The sequence below is a fragment of the Balearica regulorum genome, chromosome 3, assembly GCF_011004875.1.
Source record: "Balearica regulorum gibbericeps isolate bBalReg1 chromosome 3, bBalReg1.pri, whole genome shotgun sequence".
In the NCBI taxonomy this organism is placed as follows: domain Eukaryota; kingdom Metazoa; phylum Chordata; class Aves; order Gruiformes; family Gruidae; genus Balearica; species Balearica regulorum.
Window position 1 is genome coordinate 28,540,927 of NC_046186.1, and position 13,542 is coordinate 28,554,468.

Sequence of the window (13,542 nt, forward strand, 5' to 3'; positions counted from 1 at the left end):
AGTACAAGAGAGACATGGAGCTGTTGGAGCAAGTCCGGAGGAGGGCCACGAAGCTGATCAGAGGGATGGAGCACCTCTCCTATGAGGACAGGCTGAGAGAGCTGGGGTTGTTCAGCCTGGAGAAGAGAAGGCACTGGGGAGACCTAATAGCAGCCTTCCAGTACCTGAAGGGGCCTACAGGAAAGACGGTGAGGGACTGTTTATAAGGGAGTGTAGTGACAGGACAAGGGGTAATGTGTTTAAGCTGAAGGAGGGTCGATTTAGATTAGATGTTAGAAAGAAATTCTTTACTGTTAGAGTGGTGAGGTACTGGAACAGGTTGCCCAGAGAGGTTGTGGATGCCCCATCCCTGGAAGTTTTCAAGGCCAGGTTGGATGAGGCTTTGGGCAACGTGGTCTAGTGGAGGGTGTCCCTGCCCATGGCAGGGGGGGACGGAACTAGATGATCTTTGAGGTCCCTTCCAACCCAAACCATTCTATGATTCTATGATACCCTGCCATGATTTGCAGAGAATTCATGACCTCAGAGTCTGGGGAAGCAATTGTGTCAACAACAATGTGCAACAAGCATCCTTCTTACCAGTCTAATTCTTTCCTTAGAGACATTTCTAAAGATCTCCAGGTTGGTTTTGTTTTTGTGTGTGCAAAAGTATGCAGTCATTCCTAAACATGATCTGTTAAAGTTATATCTAAATGTTCAATTATTGGTTTATTAAGTATTTATGATGTTGAACAATTATGAATAAACTTCAATGAACACATTTTCAACTGGACAAGTGCTTTTAAAGAAACATTTCTTAAATGATTTCCCATAACTGTTGAATCCCTTTCACAAAGGAAATATTGATGAACAAATCTTGAACATTTTCCAGGTGAAATTCTCATTTTGCATTTGTGTTGGACAGTTACATTTTCTACCTGACTAAAGGAAATTGGTTTGAAGTTGGTGTATGCATGCTTTAGTTCACAGATAGGTGCACAGTGGACAATGACTCATAAAATGTTTGTGTGTTGATACAGGTATCATTCCTGAAAAGCATACAGTATTATAATGCTACTATTGCTTTGTGGAACAGCAATTGTTATAGGAGATATCTACTGTAAGTAAGTGATTTGTATGAACTGTATGAATTTATTTTTCTTCTCTCCAGCAATCTAATTGCAAGTGTAAAAGACTCTGAATTCTCTTGTAAAACCTTTTTCTAATGGAACAAGAAAAGACGTCTGAGAATCCATGACCTGCACTGTCTCTACACCTGGTGACACCTGTAATTATTGTCTCCTGTCATCAATAAGTCTTGTGTCATGGTATAAATAACTAGAGGGAGACACCGTCTTTGTCAAAAGTACAAAGACCTTCTTGAGCTGTGTAACTGAACGAATTCCAGAAATAGTTAATCCCTTGTGCACTGCTACTTGGCAAATGTCCTGAGAGACAGAGTGGGTACACTTCATCTGAAGAAAAAGAGGCATAAACACAGAGATAAGTTGAAACAACTTCATTGAGAATAAAAATTGCTGCAATCTATAACAATGAGAGGGTAAAAGGACACAGCACTTTGCCAAAGAAATGTATAGAGTAACAGAGCATGGTAACAATCTGATCAATAGCCGACCAGTGTAATGCAATGGAATTACTTAAACTGGGGATAAGTGTCCAAGGAGAATGAGAGATAACTAACAGTGTCTATAAAGTAAAAATATCTATATAAGTAAAATAAAATTAGAAAGGGAACATCTAGTCAATGTGCCTGTTTACAAGATTGGTCAAATGTCTTGAGGGAAGACAAACAAAAGGTCAGTTCACCGCATATGGTAACGTATATGAGAGCGTTTGGGCTGATACCAAAGCAGGCAGCTACAGGACCCACACACATCATTGTTCACTGTGACCTCACTGCGAGTGCATCAAGTTGGCAGGTAACAGGATTTGCTTTTCACATGGGAGAAAACCCAATGTCATGCAGCTCTGGAGCACAAGGGTAAGTACTCGGCGCATGAAAGGTGGTCAGTTGCATCCAATCCAGTCCTACCTTCTCATCTCATTTCTGCACAGGCTTCAAGGGATGGTCATGACAGAGGCAAAAGGAACTAGTTACTCTGTTGCTCCACCTCAAAACTGTATTTAGACAGGAAAATGGAAGTTTGATGCTAAACTTGTTCAGGTGAACATTTATAGGTGTTACAACACGTAGCTAGTGGAACAACTTACTAAATAGTGTCATAGGTTGTCACCACAGGTGAAAATTACGAAAATTATCCTGCCTCAAATTTTGAAAGGTATTTCTGTAGTGTTGGCAGGAATTAACAGTGTCAGGGAACACTTTTGACCTGTTTTAGGCAGGAAACTAGTTTAGATTAGAATGACTTCTTTTGACTTACGCTCATTCCTCTACTTTGAAAGCTTCTAGTTTTAAGAAACTAATTTTCGTGATGCCTAACTTATAGTTCACATCTACTCATCTGTGTGACTGCCTACCTGCCTATTTATCTTAATAGTTAAGTTGGGAGACATATTTTTGGTGAAAAGATGGTTTTTTACAGATGTTTTCCAAAGTTACCCCTTCTCTGTTAACAGCACTTTGGGGAAGTGCAGTGGTGGTGGTTTCCTTACACCTGCTATGGCAGTCCTTTTCTGGAGCATGAACTTTTGTACAACGATGCTTTTTCTGTGGACCTAAGTTAAGATAGACATAGACAGTGGAGACTTCTGCAGTTGTATCAGCTCATTCTATGTCTTTGTAATGTTTTATCTACTTCTATGGGTATCAAATTCAGCAAACCTGTTTTCATACTGGATATGGAATGCTGGGTTGCAGGTGCCATGTGAAAGACTTAGCAGCTGTGGTGGTTCCTGGAACAGAGACCCTAAGACAGAAAATAAATATCCCAAAAGCCATACTACTAGTCAGACCTCTGCCACTGACAGTCTTCAGCTTAGACAATTTCTACTGTTTTAAGAACATCTAAATAATGAATCACCTCTTCTCACCTTTCACCTTCTGGAAATCTCCTTTAAAAATATTTTGTATGTGTTTATATTGTATGCAAAATGTATGTATATATTTTATACTATATACAAAGCAGCGGTACGTACAATAGATGCTTGCAAGTTGCCATTTCCTTTGTAGTGCACAAGCTCCATAGTGGCAGCTCAGAGTGACTATTGTGCATCTCCGGTTGTGTCCTTGAAGAGTTAACTTTTTCGAGATTTGGATGTCTGATAGCTTTATAATCATCCTTGCTGCTAAAATGATTAGATTACAGGAGAAAGCCCTGTTTTTACATGACCTTGGTTATTACATACAATGATAAAGTAAGATTTATGTAGAAAATTGTAATTGTGAGCAAATCATAAGCTTATATTCACTCTCTGCTCAGAAAAGTTTAATAGTGATTAAAGATTTCCCCTGATTTCACAGAAAATGATATTGATTGCCTAGGATAGGAAGGTGTTTTCTTTATCATTCCAGCTGCAGCGTGATTTTAGAGGGAAATCATGCAAGGTTTCTCTGATAGTTGTAGTGCCGATGTGTGGTATTGACTGTGTGATACAGACAGTATCTGTTTCTTTATCACTTTCTATTACAAGAAATCCTTTCTTTAGAGTATTTTCAAGTCAAGACTAAACAAATGAAGTGATGAAATATTTTGGGGACCTTGGTTTTTTAACTGCTTATCTGAAGATAATTTAAAGACCTTCAGTACTGAGATAGTCAGAGTCTAGTTCCGTCTAAAAACAAGTGGTTAGAGAAAACTCAGATTAGTTACCATCCATCCAGAAACCAAGAGTACTTATAGGCCATTTTGAAAGTGTGAGATTTATAATGGAGCATTTAGAAATGCAATGCATTGTATAGCTTTTCCTTGAACCTTGTCTGTTAACCATTTAACTGCATCAACCAGTTCAATATTATACAACCCTCACTACATATTTATCAACTGTCTGAGCAATTTAATGTTTTATGCCTATGGGTAAACTCATGATTCTCTGCGCAATTTTTTGCCCTATAAGTTTCACTGAGATCAATGTTCTGAACATTATTATAATCCTCCCACACAAGACAAAATTATTTGCAGGAAATCTTTCAAATATCAAGCTATAACTCAAGTTGGGTTAGAAGTGGGGGAGGATGAGCTGGAGAGAGGATTAGTTCCATGCCAAATATCTGTAAGAACACACTGAAAAACAAACACAAATCATAGTAGGCAAAATCACAACACACTACACACATAAATAAAACACCAGACACGTTCTGAAGAAATACAATAGGGAGTTTAGTTGAGCTCAGAGTAGACAGATTTTTCCAATTAGCTGCCAGTCTTTTTAGCAAGACACTATTCTGACCTTTACCTTTTTATTTGATCATTTATACAGTATAGAGTTCCAAACCCACAGTATCTTAAGTGGTGGTGTTGATTTCATATTGTTTACATTGTAGATATACTGAGAGTCAAAAACAATTTAAAAAAAAAAAAGAACAGCTTGAAAGCTTCCCAGGGAAAAGAGAAATGGGCTGAGGATTGGATTTTATTTTTTTTTTTTTAACTGGGGTTTCTCCTATTTAATATCTTTATTTGGAGTATCAAGTATGATGGATGTATCACTTCTTAGTTAAATTTCCATATTTATCCTGTGTAACTAGATATAGGTGTCTGTTTGGACTGATCTCTTGGTAATATGTCAGGTCTTTTTGTGTATTTGAATACACTGGCTTACTTAGGAGATTCCCTCCATTCCTAGGGGACTTCTCTAATCTGCCCCTGTCTGCATCATTTGTCCTGGTATTGCTGCTGAGCCTGGTGTGCAATGAATAATTCAACCCTCCTTCTCACCTTAGACCTAAGGAAAAGATAAATTCATAATCTGTCTGAAAGTTGCAGCTTGAGTGCTGCTCTGCCTCCCACTGTCACTTCTCAGGTTTCAAGCCCCTTCCAGCTGCTCAGACTATGATTTTCTGCTGCCAGCCCAAGGGTGTTTGCAAACTACTCACTCACTCGTACTCCTGCAGTGGCTCTCAGTAGCAGAGGATGTCTTCAAAAGTGGTAAAGAAATGGTTTTAGCCCATTGGCAAGGTGAATGTGGTAGTGGTGATGGCATCAGGTGGTACTTAGCTCCTTGCCTTGTCTGCCAGTTTTGACTGGGATAGAGTTAATTTTCTTCAGAGTAGCTGGTATGGGGCTATGTCTTGGATTTGTGCTGAAAACAGTGCTGATAACACAAGGATGTTTTCATTACTGCTGAGCAGTGCTTACACAGAGTCAAGGCCTTTTCTGCTTCTCACACCACCCCACCAGTGATGGGGGTGCACGAGGATTTGGGAGGGGACACAGCCGGGACAGCTGACCAAAGGGATATTCCATACCATATGACATCATGCTCAGCATATAAACCTGGGGGAAGAAGACGGAATTGGGGGCAAGTTCAGAGTGATGGCGTTTGTCTTCCCAAGTAACCATTATGCGTGATGGAGCCCTGCTTTCCTGGAGATGGCTGAACACCTGCCTGCCCATGGGAAGTGGTGAATGAATTCCTTGTTTTGCTTTGCTTGTGTGCGCAGCTTTTACTATACCTGTTAAACTGTATTTATCTCAAATCATGTGTTTTCTCACTTTTCTCTCCCCCATCCCACCAGAGGAGAGTGAGCGAGCAGCTGTGTGGGGCTGAGCTGCCGGCTGGGGTTAAACCTCACCACTCTGAGAAGAGCAGTGCATGGTGGCTACCATCATGTACTGTCTCTGCAAGGCCAACATTTGAATTATGTCTTTTGGTTATACAAAGAATAGGAACAGCACAAGAACCTGATTTCTTGTAATGCCACCATGTTGGTGTATACTGGTCTTACACTGGTCTATTTGAATTCTTTTTTGTGACATGCAGATGATACATAGACTACAAAACTGATGCTTCTACATCCCTCATCTGTAATGACTACTAGACAGCATCTTCCTGATTCTTTTTCATTTGGAGTAAGATTTTCTCTTTTCCATAAAATTCTCAACGGTGTCATGCTTCATGGGGACCTGTTTGCTGACCGGGGGCTTCAGGTGCTTCTGTCATTGACACAATTTTGGGAACCATAGCTAGGGAATGAGGAGGCCTGCACATGAAATAATCTTTGCTAACTATCTAAAGAAAGCAGAATCTGACAGGTACTATCACTGGTAAATAAATACTTCATAAAATACATGTCTGCTGCTTGAAAATTTTTCAGGGCTGCCAAATTTTTTTTTCTGTTGTGTATTCTCACAAATTAATATGCAAGTATTTAGTAATTTGTGTGTATGTGTGTGAGTGTTCCCACTCTCTCACAAACAGCTTCTTTAAATAGCAGGTTTCTACAATATGGGTAAATGGATGTCCTCTGTGTAAGACTGGAAGTTCCCCAGAAGTCTATCCAATTATTTAACCTTGATAATGAGAAAAGGTTGATATAGTTAAGGTTAATGATCCAATTATTTGAGAATACCAGCCATCAAAGCACTTTATTCTAGTTAACTATGTACATTCATTAAAGTCATTCCAGCCTTTTCTTCTGTTTCTGTTCTTATCAATAAGCCATTATCAATAAGAGGCCTAATTGTTCAAGAATCAAAATATCTTTCGCCACCTAAAAAATCTGGGTTATGAAGCAGTTCAGACTGTATGTTCTTTTTCCATTCAATTACCTGGTGTCAGCTAATTATGATGTCTTCAAGCAGACGGTTCCTCAAGCAGGGAAGAAACAAAGACACTACAGTAGGAAGGCATTCCATTTCTGCATGAAACTGGTCCTGGGAGTAGTTTTTCATCTCACGTCCCCCTAGCTGCTACAGTCATCTCATAGCTCTCCCCTCATTCTGCCTCTTTACTTCTCCTACCTACCTCTTACCTCTACACGCAGATCCCTCCTACCTCTTCTGCCGAGGCAAGATATGCCACGGCTAGTTTGCAGGGTGAGTGTGGGCTGTCTGGACAGCTAGTAAGTGTGAAACGGTCGAAGAGCTCCTCTTTTGGGGCTGTGATGTGGGCCAAAGGGAAAAAGATAAGAACAGAGGTATTCCTGCCTTTTCCATTCTCTATTTTTCACCCAGCTGCTTATTTTCATGGAACTTTTAGGAACTTCATATACTTTGAAATTCCTGTCGCTCTGTCATGGTAACTTGAAATTGGTTGCATGTTTAGAAGTTACTGACAGACAGAGAAACTGGCAAAAAGATGCATCTATAAACACGTACATAAGTTCACACATACTGGGCCATACACAAATGTGATTGCATAAGCCTCAAACTAAGAAAAGCCACTGGTGAAATCTTTGGGTTTACTCGAGACCAAACACAACCTAGGAAGGCTATGTTGTCACATAATGCAAACTATATATATCAAGTCTCAGATGTGAAAAGCCAACAAGGCTCTGTGCTTTTACATGCTTCCAGCATCTCTGCATGAATCACCCTTGTAAAGCATAAAATGAAAAATGAGTAACACATAATAGATAGAGATAATTGAGTAGAAAGTAATGACTAGAATGAGAAGGAATTATCATGTGGATGCTGTCTAGATGCTGACTTTTGTCACTGGCATACAAAACACTTCAGAGGAGGTAGGAAGAAGAAATATGATGGCGGAGTCTGCCTCAGTGTTGATGTATAAAGTGGATGTATCCTTGAATAGTCAGAAAATCCATTTTTCAGCAGAAGTGTTTCTCAGACATATTGTGAGCTAAAGAGTACTGGTGCAGAGGTAGATGACAATTTTTCAAACTCAAGTTTACTCTGGTCTTACAAATTCATCACAGAACATGAAGTATAGGAAACAATGAAGTCTGCAGAAGCTTGCTCAGAGCCAAATGAAAAATGCAAATCAGTTTTAAAGTATTAAATTCTGTTAAATGTCAGTAGGTATTTTTATACTTTTTTACAAGCTACAAATCTTTTAGTTTGTTCAGTAAAGGTTACTAGTTTTTGCTGTCCGAGATTTTTAAAAAATGAGAGTGACCCTATGCATATATTTTGAACTTCTTCTAAATTGTGAAAGTGTTAGCCTCAAGTGATTCAAATCACAAATAGAGTAGCTAAAATAAAAGTTCCTATTTATCCCATGTTTCTTTACTTCACAGAAATGAAAATACCACACTAGACAAATTCAAAGGGACTTTTGTACAAATAGCTTTATTGATTGCCAAAAAGCAAATAAACTGGAGAGTAGAATTCCCTCCGCCAAATGACAAATGCATTATAAATCTCAAAGACATTCTTCAACTTGAAAGACTGCACTGTAGCTCCTGGAAAATATCAGAGAACATTGACCGAAGTATTTTATCCAGTAGCATGTTATTTAGCAACAAGTAAATTCTGATCTGTAGTATTTTTAAAGCAAATTAAAAAAAATCTTTATTGTGGTTGCACTAATATTCTTTGCTTTTCCTTCTTTTCCCGTGATTAGAACTATTATTGTTCCATAAGGATTACTGCATTACTGTTTCGCAGTTCGGTTACTCCTCATTTCAACCATTCATTATGTTGTTATTTTTTCCTCTACAAATTTTAAAGTATTATAGTGTTATTACACTGCAAAATACTATATTTTTGTAATATATTGGTAATAAATGTATTGCTGCAGAAACAATTGATTTTTAATTAAAAAATGCAGAAAAACAATGAAAAATTTTTTGGTTTTGTTTCATGGGGTTTTCCTTTAACAATATTTACTCCAGCTGCTTTTCAAGGACACCTTCTATATCATTTAGGTCTGTTTCAAAGAGGAGCTCAGCTATACAAGCGTGTCACCATTGGTGATGACTGAGTTTCTGGATAGCTTGGTCATTTTCAAGTCTTCCTAGGCTGTAGTATCCTCCATCAAGAGGCAAACAGAGTTAAGAATAGACTTGACAGAAAACATAAATTTGAAGAAATTTAAAAACAAAATTGGACTTTCTAAATACAAATATTAGGTTTCAAAATGCAGACAAAATTTTCATGCATACAAAAAGCCTCAGCTTACAACAGCAGATTGATATGACCCCAATCACTGAACTTTATACTAACAACAGGTATCTTACTCTGTCCACTGGAACCATTCATAGTCTTCTAATGAACTGCTTTAAAATGCAATATTATGCAGGGTTTCTTAAATCTGGTTTTTCAGATTTTTTTTTTTCAGATTTTTTCTCTGGTTTTTGAGAATGTTTTTCAAAAGTAGAGGCAAGAGAGGTAAAGGATCTCACAATAGTGATCTTTTCCTTCCTGTGGTTACTGTTTTAATGCTTTTCACAGAGAAAATCAGGACAACCAGTCATGCTTTTTCTGGCCTTTAATGTTCCTTGAGAAGCATACACATGAACATGAGAATGCCTTTACTGTCTTCATGTTTTCACTCCCTATGTCTGATCGCATGAATCTCAGCTGCTTGTGGAACCGTGCTTACCATGCATTGAAATAAAACTTTTTTCCCCTTGTCTCAAATAGTTATTTCTACAGATGGCAAAAAGAACCAGTTCACAAGTTCCAGCTTGATGCATTTTTTCAAGAGTTTAAAGTACAGGTTTTTCATTCAATACAGTGTACAAGAGCATCTTCAAGGAAGCAGTCTTTTCAAAGAAAGTCCTAGTCTTGCAGCTGACGGTTGAAGGACATGTACTGAAGGAATGATTCACCTTTTTATGCAAACCTTCAATTTTTGTTGTAGCAAGCAAGAAAGAGTGCAGAGTTCCACTTGCGTGTTGAGATCCTAAACACAGCAATACATTTCACATACAACTAATACGACTTATAAGCAATTTGGGAATAATTAGGAAATGCAATTGCATTTGGAGCAGCTGACTGACAAGAAAAATAGAAATATGCCCTAAACCCATATAATAAAATAGCCAGGCTTGGCATTCATGCTAATTGCAGTCTATTCATTGAGTTATCTCGATGAATATGCCTTGATTTCTGTGAGATACGACTAGGGGGAGAAGGTACTACTCAAGACAAATACACATTAGAATACATTTAAAATTGTATTCTACAAATCTACCCTAATTACTAGCTAGAAGGTGTGTGTGTTTATTGCCTGATTATGAAAGCTGCACATCATAATCATTGATACACTTCAATATCAGGAGTTGTTAATTTTGAAGTATTTAACAACTCTTTGTTATTTGCTAATTTTATTCAAAAGGAGATGTGAAATAACTAAAAATCTATATGGACATTTCCTCTTCTTTCAATAGTGTATTGTACATGATTAATAACCCACAAATCCAAGTTTACTTTTGTTTGTAAGGAGAGCTTTTTCTCTAGGATTTTCACCAGGTCAGATGTGTTAGAAACATTTTTAAATTAAATCAAAGCCTGTTAAATTTTTAAAAATTGAAAGCAAAATGCATAATCTCATGTAGAGTATATATTTCTGACACAAATACAGAATTCTAAGAGCTTTAATGTATAATGACAACATTTCCCTATATTTTCCTCCTGTATTGTATATCTGGTACTAGTTAGACAAAAATTGCTCCAGCTCTTTTCACAGAAGCAACAGACAAGTAAGAAAATGCTAAATAAACACTGTAGTTGCTAATCTGATGAAAAAGATGACCACAAGGCAAATAAGGCAGAGCTGAAAAGAATACTGAAAATCAGTAGTCTCTACTGAAGATGAAAGCAAGGTCAATTTCTTCTTCTGGAAAGTCCAAGCAAGGAAGATGAAGTGCATCCTGTTCTCCTATGTCCTGTTGCTATTTTTATGCGAGAGACATCAGCCAGGAGAAACAAGTCTCAAGTGCCAGGTGTTCAATGGGACGATCACAGTACGTCTGCCCTGGATTTGATGAGGAATGTTATTACTTGTGAAACAACTTAAAACTGCTATTTCCTATGCACTTTTCTAATGGACAATTCTTGCTCCTAGAAGTTTTACTTCTCTCATCCCTCACTTTTAAAGACTCATCTTGATCCCCAGATCTAGTGTGCTAAGAGGAAAGAACAGTCTTGCAATGACCTTAACTCTCTTCTCTTTGAAGCCTGGATGATGGATTGTTCTAAGTGATTCTCAGATTGTTCTCACTTGCCCCCAGTGTACAATATCCCGAAAGGTCTGAGAAAACTACCTATATGGCAGGAATACCTAGTAAAATAGAGGAACTTTTTTCTTTTTTTTTTTTTGGTCTGGTTCAAATATAAAGCTTTTAACACCATATGAGCCATCCATAAATTGTCCTGCTGTCTAGGTCTGAGAGAGAGCAAATTGTCCTTATGCTTAGTTAAGGTGAATGGAATTGTCCTCATGCCCTGCTAATGAGCAGATGGTGTTCTCATCCTACAAGGCTGACCAAAGTGTTACCACCCATGTGGAATGTCAGTCCCAGATTTGCAGCTCACTTTTTAGTAGAAAGCTTTAAGGTTTCTAATACTTTCACCAACAGTTTGCCTTCCTGGTTACTGAAGACGAGGCCAAATCTATATATGAACATGTTTAAAGTAATTTTCAGTGTGAACCAATTTCTCTAAACAAGAAGTAGTCCTTGCTGTTCCAGCTCAAGTTCATGCCATCTGAAATTCCTGTCACATGGCACAGTGAAAAGGGTGAGAGATAGACATAGTTATGTGTAACTCCTGTGTGTAGAGATGATGTCTTTAAGGACCTCCCCCCCAATATCTGATGAGTGTATGAATTTGTCCCTTAGAGAAAGAGTGGTGATTTTACAAGGTGACCTAGGTATGAACTATTTCTTGGCTGTTGGTTTATGAAAAACTTTTGAGTTCGAGTTAAGTTTTCAGTTTTCTGGAGAAGTAGTGGAGAAGGTGAAAGTCACAGCAATTTCCTACCAGAAACTTTCCAGTCACATCACATACAGACAGGTTATAAAGTAGTGAAGTAGCGTTCCCTGTCTGTTAATGATTGCTAAGAAGACATCTGTGAAATGACCTTCTACATCTCTATCCGCACAGTTGTAAAACCTTAGCAGGAGATACGTATCTCCAGCAAAGTCAAGCACTGTCGCCTTAAGAACTAGGTCATGGCTTGGACTTGGCTGCCTAGGTATCTAGTGCTATTTTAGATGCCCTGGAAGATTAGGATATGCCTGGACTCCAGGTGCTACTTTTAAAAAAGTTTCTTGTAGACCCTGTGTCATGTCTTCCAGTCCCATGTCAGTGTTGTGGATACTCTATGGCCTCCAGCATCTAATCCTCTGTGCACATGTCACCTTCAGTCACTAGCGCGCAATGGGCATATGGGAAATCACTGGAGGCAGAGAGAGAAGTCCTTTAGCACTACAAATGATATTCTTTGATATCAAGTACATGCTGTGAGCTGTGCTCTTTCCGCCCACCCCCCCATCAGACCACTACCTTTCTCATTTCCAAAAAATCCTATCTTTTATGACATTGGTGCAAAGTTTTATACAGGGTGTGTTTGTGCCATTATGGGACTAAACTCAAGCACATCAGCACAGAAGAGACATCGTTACTGTGATGGAACTCACATCTTTTCGTCTTACTTTTTTTTCCCATTGTTTCCTCATGTGTTTCATTTTTTGTACACTTACTCTTGTGCCATTTTCGCATAAGTCTCTTTGTCTCAAGAAGGAAGTGTCCGACCTACCTTGAGTTTTCCCTTCTTCTCTTTTAGCACTGAACTACCTTTATATTTATCTGCATCATATTAGCTATTTTTTTCTCTATACTACTCTGTTAGCTTTCTTCTCTTTTGTCATATGTCTTCTTATTTTTTCTTCCCCATTACTCCTATCCCTTTCATTTAATCTCTTTGTTTTAGCATATCACACCAACCAACCTTTATGTCTCCTTTTTGCAGCCTAGTTTTTTTCCTTAGCACGTTGTCCTATTTTTCCTGTTTCTCCTTTTCTCTCCCCTGAGCATTTTTACAGTGTCCTTTGTCTGCCTTTTTCTGTCACATTATCCTGCTTCTGCTCTCCTTTTTCTCTAGAGTGTCATTTTGGTATAAAAGAAATTGTATTGCATGTTATTTATTCTCTACAATTTTTGGTGAATGGACCTGCCTGTATATAGAGACACATTTACACATAGTATCCTTCAATTACTTCCAAATTGTCACTATAATTTCAAGAGTACACTATATTTATAGTGGTTGAATTCTCCAATGGTTAATACACTATAAATCTTTCACTCTTATTTATTCATACTCTGTCATGAAAAGGCAGTATTTGAATTTTCTGTTTCTCATGTGGATTCTTTTAATGCCACCGGCCAGGCTGCAACTAGGTATAAGGATGTGTAGGTGTGTAAATTGGGGGCAATTGAGTTTTAATCACTGAGCTCCCAGAGTCCCAGACAGGAGGAGTGCTAGTGGGCTAGTGCAGTCAGCAGCACCAATACATGGGAGGTGCAACTGGGGTCATCATTCTTCTGCATGAGCTAGCAAGCTGCATTTAGCGTGGAAAAAGTATATGCAATGCAGGCTTTTGTTAATCTCAACTCTGCTTGAATTGCCATTGCTTCCACAGGTGATAAAGTCCTTAAATATTGCTTGAGGCCTTTGGTTGGTGCTATGCTCTGCAGGGAGGAAGTCCCTGGGGTCTGCCTCTGGAGTGGCATT

At 38.4% G+C, this 13,542-nt stretch overlaps 1 long non-coding RNA gene across 1 annotated transcript in view; it reads right to left on the bottom strand.

Annotated features, from left to right (window-relative positions):
• The window catches only part of LOC142600939 (uncharacterized), a 734,111-nt gene that overhangs the window by 28,907 nt on the left and 691,662 nt on the right, over positions 1-13,542 (bottom strand). The window lies entirely within an intron of this gene.